We start from the raw sequence: 8,426 nt of genomic DNA on the forward strand, positions 1-8,426 counted from the left end.
CCGAATAAAGGACATCTACAAGAAACCCAGAGTTAACTCAGTAAACAGTAAAACTAGAAACTTGCCATTTGATCAGAAACAGGACAAGAATTTCCACTTTCGCTGTTTCTACTCAACACTGTAATATAGATTCTAGTCAATAAAATCAGGCAAGATGATGAAATAAAAGCATCCAAAATTGAAAGGAATAAGTAAAATTATCACTATTTGGAAATTCTCTGGTGGTCCAGTGGTTAGGACTCCACACTAACAGTGTTGAGGGCCTGGGTTCAATCCCTGGTTGGGGAACTAAGATCCCACAAGCTGCATGGTCAAAAAATTAATCAATTTTTTCAAAAAGTACTACCATTTAAGATGACATGATTTCTATATAAAGAAAATCCTAAGATATCCTCACACACAGAAAAAAAAGACTGTTTGGAAATATTAAACAAGTTCAGCAAGGGTGCAGGATTCAAGATCAATATACAACAACCAACTTGATTCTATACACTTGCAATGAGTAATCTGAAAATGAAATTTTAAAAAGGAATCCCATTTACATTAGCATCATAAACAGTAGAACACTTAGGAATAAACTTCATAAAGAAAGTATAAGACTTGTATAGTGAAAACTACAAAATATTTGTTGAAAAAACTTTTTAAAGACCTAAATAAATGCAAAAATATCCCATGTTAATGGATCAAAAGACTTAACACTGTCAAGATGAAAATGCTTTCTGATTTATTCTACAAATTCAAAGCCATCCCTATTAAAATCTTAGGTTCCCACTTAATAGAAATTAACAAGTTGTGCCTAAAACTGATGTGAAATTGCAAGGCAAAAACAGTGAAAATAATGCTGGGAAGAACAAAGTTGGAGCACTCATGTTTTGCAATTTCAAAACTTACTGAAAAGCTACAAAATGAAAGAGAGTGTGGTACTAGCATAAGAACATTCAGGTAAATGGGATGAAATGGAGAGTCCTAACACAGATCCCCAGATTTATAATTTTTGACAAGGGCACAGAGACAAGTCATTGAGGGGGAAAAAATTGTCTTTTCAACAAATGACACAAGGACAACTAAATATTTATACCAAAAGAATGAAGTTGCATCCCTACCTCATATCACATACCAAAGTTAACTGTAAATGTATCAGAGACATACTGTCTGCATCTGTAGTTTCTGCATCCATGGATTCAACCAACTGAAGATCAAAAATATTTCCAAAAAAATTACAGAAAGTTCAAACAAGCAAAAACTTAAAATAGCCACACACTGGCAACAATTCACATAGTGCTTACCTTGTATTTAGTAGTAGTAGTGAAGTCGCTCAGTCATGTCCGACTCTTTGCGACCCCATGGACTGTAGCCTACCGGGCTCCTCCGCCCATGGGATTTTCCAGGCAAGAGTACTGGAGTGGGTTGCCATTTCCTTCTCCAGAGGATCTTCCCGACCCAGGGCTCAAACCCGGGTCTCCCGCAGTGTAGGCAGATGCTTTACCATCTGAGCCACAAGGGAAGCCCATACCTTGTACTTACAGCTATTCACATAACACTTAACATTGTATTAGGTGTTTTGACTAATCTAGAAATGACAAAGTATAAGGGAGGTATGCCAATTATATGCAAACACCATGCCATTTTATATAAGGGTCTACAGTATCAGAGGATTTTGATATCCACTACAGGGGGGTGGATCCCCTATAACCAATTTCCCATGGATACCCAGGAACAAATGTAAATGTCAAAGCTGAAACTACAAAACTTATAGAAAATTAGAAAGTACAGATGCAAATCATCAATATATTGGACAAGAAAGTGGTTTCTTACATACGACACAAAAAGCATGAACAACAAAAGAAAAAAATAAACTGGGTATCATCAAAAATGAAACCTTGTATTTTTCAATGAACACCATTAACAAAGCAAAATTCACACATAGATTGAGAGAAAATCTTTGCAAAACACATTTCTGGTAAAGGACTTCTAATCAGAATGTATTATAACAATTCTTTCAAGCCAACCCAAATAAAAAATGGGCAAAGAATTCTAAAAGACATTCTTTCAGAAAGAAGATACACAAATGATAAATAAGCACATGGAAATAGACTTTTCATATGTTAAATCATTCTATTATGCTGAAAAAGGGTTATATTAAAAAAACGAAAAGAACATCCATTAACAGCAATATTTTGATAGATATTTCACTGTGATGGGAATTCATGTTTATAAGGACAGATGTTCATTTACTAGTATCTTATTTAAAGGTGTTAGTTCACATTTTAATTTCCTTACATTAAACACTAACTTTGACTGATCTCCGTTTTGTGTAAACTCTTTGGCTGGTGGTCTGCAGGGACTAATTCAGTCTACCTCTCAATTTAGAAAAGTGAAACCAGGATGCAATTTGTTGTTTTTGAGTCACTAAGCTGTGTGCAACTCTTTTGCAACCCCATGGGCTATAGCCCCTCAAGCTCTTCTGTCCATGGGATTTCCCAGGCAGGAATATTAGAGTGGGTTGCCATTTCCTCCTCCAGGGAATCTTCCTGACCCAGGGATCAAACCTGTGTCTCCTGCTTGGCAGATGGATTCTTTACTGCTGAGTCACCAGGGAAGCCCAGGATGCAATTAAAAGTGGCAAAATGATTAGTATCAGTAAATGTACAGACCAATCTAAGATCTAGTCACAAGCCAAAACAGAAGCGTGAACTGATGAGATACATAAACACTGGAAACGTTTGAGCCCTTTGCCTTCTATTTAGTGTCAAATAGAAGCTATAAACAAAGGTGTTATTGTAGAAAACAATGTGAGACAGTACAGGAAAATAAAAATGTATTTTATAGGTAGATTAAACTTTTAGAATTTGTAAAATATACAAGTGTTGCTTAATATAATTCAACTCTTAATTAAGCTAACAGAAATGATACTAAAATGTTAATGACATTCAATATTTGTAGGAGAGCAAAACAACCCACATCTTAATTACTTCTTTAACTTCATCTTTGCTGCAAGTGCTAATAAATGAATAAACGCTTTCAATACTGATGACAGGAAAAATTAATTAAATGTACAAATAGCTACCACATAATAAAAATCTTCTTCAAAGCTATTGTCGGTGAAGGTAAAATTTAATTGTTCAAATTTCAGGAAAAAAGATCAAGACACTTGGGGGTTTTTGTATGCATGAGAAAATAAGCTAATCAAGTCAGAAGAAAACCTTTTTTGTAGCCTATATCAAAATCTCTTCCTAACTTCATATTAAATGTGCTATTTGGAAACATTCTATTTTTGATCCCATCTGTGATATTTCATAATGAGTGAACACTCAACTTAGTCTGATCTAGTCTTGATTAGACTACTACTGGATAACAAGCCAACACATTTTTCCATGTATTAATACATACAACTGTGATGCTTTCAGGTTTCTAGATAACATATTTAAGAATTTAAGAAAATGGGTTGCTATTATACACATGGATATTTCTGCCCCATTAATACTGGAGACACTGGTCTGTAACACCAGTTCAACAAATAAATCTTTCGCAAATTAAATTCCTTTAAACTACATGAGAAAATAGAGATAAACGTTCACATCGTAGTCTACGAATGACTAGTCTTAGAGTTTCCTCTAAGTTCACTAGCCTCAAATTTTCAAGTGAAATATATCCACCCTACTGAAACAGACAAAATGATATGAATTTTCTTTAATAATGGAATGGACACAACTAATGTATTTTCTTGCATCTGGCAAATCAAATAAGATTCTACTTTATGAACACTGTAAATTCTTAAGCATACAGAGAACTTAAAAAAAATAAATTTAAGTGGTGATTTTCATGATAGTTTAATATTGGTGATTTGTGCCTATAAATAAGAAAATTCTTTCTGCCTCAGCACTTCTCTACTTTTATATTTTCATGATGGAACATAGTATCACTACTCAGGGAAGTTGAAATTCAAATGCCATTCAATATTAATATATGCCACCCAATTCAGAGTCTTACAAATTCAAATTATTTGAAAATAAGAAATTCTTGAACATCCCATAGTTTGCTAGTGTATTCAAGATACTAATACAGTCAATTATTATTCACTGCTTATATCAGAAAGCCAATATAGCTATTGAAAAGTACAATTTCAATATCTGAGGTCTTATTTATTTCAATACATATCATATATTCAAATATTAAAAATTCTTACATATGCTGGTATCTGACTCTTTGCAACCCAGGCACCTCTGTCCATGGGATTCTCCAAGCAAGAATATGCTGGTATATGCTTTCAAATGAAATGGCACCACAATAACAACCTAGCCTCTTGAGCGTAACAAATAAAATGTTGCTCTTCAACAGTAAAGGAAAAGCAATTGATGTAGGTAATTTTGAAGTTTGGGGAAACATACCTGTCATCATCACCAAGAAATATAGCATATTCAGAAATTTATAGAGATATTCATGAGTAGGGGGCAGTTAATTTTCTCAACTTTCTATTAATACTGCAAGCATCATTATGATAACACTGTGTCAAAGATCTTCAGAGAGAACTCTGCCAGCTCCCACACTCTTGTGCCATTCTTCATAAAAGGCCAGGATACTGGAGTGGTTAGTATTTTCCTTCTCCAGGGGATCTTCCCAACCCAGGGATCAAAACCAGGTCTCCCGTATTGCAAGCGGATTCTTTACCAGCTGAGCCACAAAGGAAGCCCAAGAATATGGGTAGCCTACCCCTTCTCCAGCAGCATAGAAACATTCATACTGCCTGATGGCAAATTCATTTCTAATAAGCATAATACAAAAAGCATTTTAAAAGAACTATCCTGACAAACATCAAATTCCCATTGGCCTCACAAAAGCATTTTTAGAAATATTAAGGAGCTGGGTTCAGGCAGATACTTTGTTATTTGCTTTCAAGAGGCATACACACCGAGGAAACCAGAATTGAAAGAGACACGTGTACCCCAATGTTCATCACAGCACTGTTTATAATAGCCAGGACATGGAAGCAACCTAGATGTCCATCATCAGCAGAAGAATGGATAAGAAAGCTCTGGTACATATACACAATGGAGTATTACTCAGCCATTAAAAAGAATACATTTGAATCAGTTCTAATGAGGTGGATGAAACCAGAGCCGATTATACAGAGTGAAGTAAGCCAGAAAGGAAAACACCAATACAGTATACTAATGCATATATATGGAATTTAGAAAGATGGTAACGATAACCCTGTATGTGAGACAGCAAAAGAGACACAGATGTATAGAACAGTCTTTTGGACTCTGTGGGAGAGGGCGAGGGTGGGATGATTTGGGAGAATGGCATTGAAACATGTAAAATATCATATGTGAAATGAATCGCCAGTCCAGGTTTGATGCATGATACTGGATGCTCAGGGCTGGTGCACTGGGATGACCCGGAGGGATGGTATGGGGAGCGAGGTGGGAGGGGGGTTCAGGATAGGGAGCACATGTACACCTGTGGTGGATTCATGTTGATGTATGGCAAAACCAATACAATATTGTAAAGTAATTAGCCTCCAATTAAAATAAATAAATTTATATTATAAAATAAATAAATAAAATGAAAATTTAAAAAAAGAGTTTCACAAGCTAGTTTTAAAGGCTAGAGTTCTACAGTTGGGTAGTTGGAAAAGTCACATTCTAATGTTACTTCCAGAAGTTTATAGAAGCTACTCACTTCTTACAGAAGCATAGACATCTTCATACCCTTCCTAATATTTGGCAGAGTGCTTCTTAGTCGATTTGGGTGTGATTAATGAATACACGAAGATGTATTGCTTAGTATTTCAAAAATAATTCAGAGTCTGTGTCAGAAGATGTTTGCTAAGACCAGAAAAAAGTCTCCCAGTGAAAAATTCAGGAGTCATTCATTTAGGCACAGTTTTCTGGCAACTAAATCCTTCACCACATGTTCTAAATCAGTGCAGCCCTGGACTCTGTAACTTTTAAAAAAGATCATGGTAATGCTATTGCTGAGTATTTTCTTTGCACAAAACAAGGAGGTGGGACTTAGATATAAATTTGGGCATGATATATTTTCTGTCTCCTAGAGAGGATAGGATACTACACAAGAATAAAACACGAAGCGATGGAAGGTAATTTAGACTACTTTCACAGTGTGCTGATAGTCCAGATGATGAAACCGAGGGTCACAGGATATTTTTAATGGAATTTATTTAAGAAGCAATATGAACTTAAATTGAGGTGCAAGTGAAATGAAGCAAGCATAGATTTGAATAGTTTTGCTGATAATGAGTTTGAAATGCAAGAGAATAACCTTTATGAATTCAGGCATGCTTCTGGAGGATAATGTACATTAAAGAAAAAATAAAGAGGCAAAGGGTGCCCCTAACACTGAAAAATCAAATGCAGCTGAGAACCCATTGTAGAAACCTAAGTGGGAGAGTCAGAATGATGGCTCCTAGAGTTGCCTACATCCTAATTCTAGGAATCTGTGAAAATTTACCTTCTATGACAAAAAGGGCTTTGCATGTGTGGTTAAGGATCATGAAATAGCAAGGTTATTCTCAATTATTCTGGTGGGTTCAGTGTGGTCCTAAGGGCCTTTATAAGAAGGAACCATGAGGGTCAAAATCAGAAAAAGGAGACGTGATGACAGGAGCAAAGGTTGGAATGGTGCAGTTTGAAGATGGAGGAAGGCTCCACAAGGGAAGGTACACAGGAATTCTTAGATGCTGGAGAATGCAAGGAAATAGATTCTTCATTTAAAGCTTCCAGAATGGACACAGCTCTATTTACACCTTGATTTTAGCCTATAAGACCTAAGTTAGACTTCTAACCTCCAAAGAAAAAGATAACTAGATTTGTGGTTTTTGAAGCCACAAAGTTCGTGATAATTTGTTACATCACCAATGGGGAAATAATATATTAAGACCCATACTTAGAGGATGGAAGGAGGAATTAGAGCCATAGCTAGAAAAAAAGAATCTATCTAAAAAAATCAGAAGGCAAGGTAGAGGTCGAGGTATCCTAGTAGGTATCACAACTGGGAAGCTGGTTGAGTTGGAATGAGAGCGAGTTCAAGGAGAATGAAATCTGAGGAAGCTGATAAATCCAAGGACTTTAAAAGGTCACTGGTAATCTTTGAGCAAACAATTAAAGAAGGTACATTCATCATCTGGTAAATTTTTTGTCACTACTTTTTAATAAATTAAGTAAATGAGAGAATATCATAGAGTCATCCTAGAAAGCAGCCACTGATGTCCAAATGAATCTAGGGCTCCTGAAATATAACTACTGGGGAAGAACAGGGACACAGTAGTGGAAGACAGTGCAAATTTCAAGAGGTTTTATGAGGTGAACTGAAGAAAATAAAGCACAGCGTAAGAGAGAATCTCTTTGAGGAAGTTCTGGATCACTCTTTCCTGCACGAGCTATGAACTGCTGGGAAACTCCCAAGTTAAAGGGGCAGTTTGGGACAGCTGAGTGTATGCCTAAATTGGCTGTAAGTCAAAGATGCAGAGTCAAAAAAAAGTAGCAGGAGTTGGTGGAAGTGGTCCTGGATCACAATGCTGGGCCCTGGTGATTTTTCTTACCAGCTGACTATGACTTTGGTCAAAACCCTTCCATCCCCTGGTGGTATTTCCCCTCCTAGAACAAGATGTAACTGAATAAGACACTCTCAAAGGTCCTTTCAGTGTTCACTTCCTTTAACATTAGTGAGAAGTTTCATCCCATCTCTTCCCCCTAACCATCCCCTGCAGGTCTTCCCCTTCCTAAATTAATAAAAATTTTCCTGGCAACACCTTTTCTTCTAATAAAAGAGGAAAACTTGACCTAAGAGGAGAGGTGGGAAGAAGTATTTAGAGATGAGAATGCTATATAAAAGGAATTACATTAGCTACAACAGGAATGTGTTAGGAACAAAGAGGGCTGGGTTGGTTTTTTTTTTTTTTGGGCATCACATAATGGTATAAGACAGCGGTTAGCAACTTTTTGCTATGAAGTGCCTGACAGCAAATATTTTAGGATTTGCGGGATACATAAAGTCTGTGTCGCATATTCTTTTCTTTTTTTCTACAACCCTTTAGAAAATGTAAAAAGCATTCTCAGTCCATGGGCTTCACAAAAACAGGCTATGTGGCCCACAGGCTACAGTTTGCTAGCCCCTGGTCTAAGAGGTCATTATCAATGTGTACACAGAGAATGAACACAAAATAAAGGCAGTTAAGGAAAATGTAGCCATGGTCCTGTGACACTGCAGATGAATCTTTCTTGGGGAGTGCTTTGGTGTGCATGATGGGGAGCTGTTGAAAGGAACTCTTCTGGTGCACATTTTGGTATCTTCCAAGTGAATCCTGTATCATCCCAAAATGAACCAAATGCAAGGAGAGAAGGGGAAAACAGGGAAAAGGGCCAATGCAATCATAGAAGAATAAAGCTGGAGACCTAATGCTATCA

At 36.5% G+C, this 8,426-nt stretch overlaps 1 non-coding gene across 1 annotated transcript; it reads left to right on the plus strand.

Annotated features, from left to right (window-relative positions):
• Window positions 1–215: 215 nt before the first annotated feature.
• TRNAV-AAC (transfer RNA valine (anticodon AAC)) lies at window positions 216–288 on the plus strand. The gene has a single exon. It is a non-coding gene; the product is annotated as a tRNA-Val (tRNA).
• Window positions 289–8,426: the final 8,138 nt, after the last annotated feature.

The sequence above is a fragment of the Budorcas taxicolor genome, chromosome X, assembly GCF_023091745.1.
Source record: "Budorcas taxicolor isolate Tak-1 chromosome X, Takin1.1, whole genome shotgun sequence".
NCBI lineage: Eukaryota > Metazoa > Chordata > Mammalia > Artiodactyla > Bovidae > Budorcas > Budorcas taxicolor.